This window comes from Dreissena polymorpha, chromosome 5 (genome assembly GCF_020536995.1).
Source record: "Dreissena polymorpha isolate Duluth1 chromosome 5, UMN_Dpol_1.0, whole genome shotgun sequence".
Classification (NCBI taxonomy): Eukaryota; Metazoa; Mollusca; class Bivalvia; order Myida; family Dreissenidae; genus Dreissena; species Dreissena polymorpha.
In genome coordinates, this window is record NC_068359.1 from 16137600 (window position 1) to 16137954 (window position 355).

A 355-nucleotide genomic window follows, 5' to 3' on the forward strand; every position below is an offset into this window, starting at 1 on the left:
CGATTCTAGTTTTGGGGAAAACTGGACTCAATGCGCATGCGTTAAGTGTCATGGTAGATTAGCTTTCGCTCTTCACACAGGTTCATCAGGGACAGCACTTTCCGTCTACACTGGATTTTTGGCTAGAAAAGACATCTTTTAAACTAAAAAAGTCTATATAAATTGTAGAATATCGTCCCTGATAAGCCTGTAAGGACTGCACTGGCTTATTTGGGGCAACACTTTATGCACATGACTTAAGTCACGTTTTGTCAGAGAGGGGCTAATATGAAGATAAGCGAAAAAATATGCATTTAATTATGCTCGATTTCTGTCCCATGGCCCAGCAAATGTTTTTAAGAGATTGAACAATCAA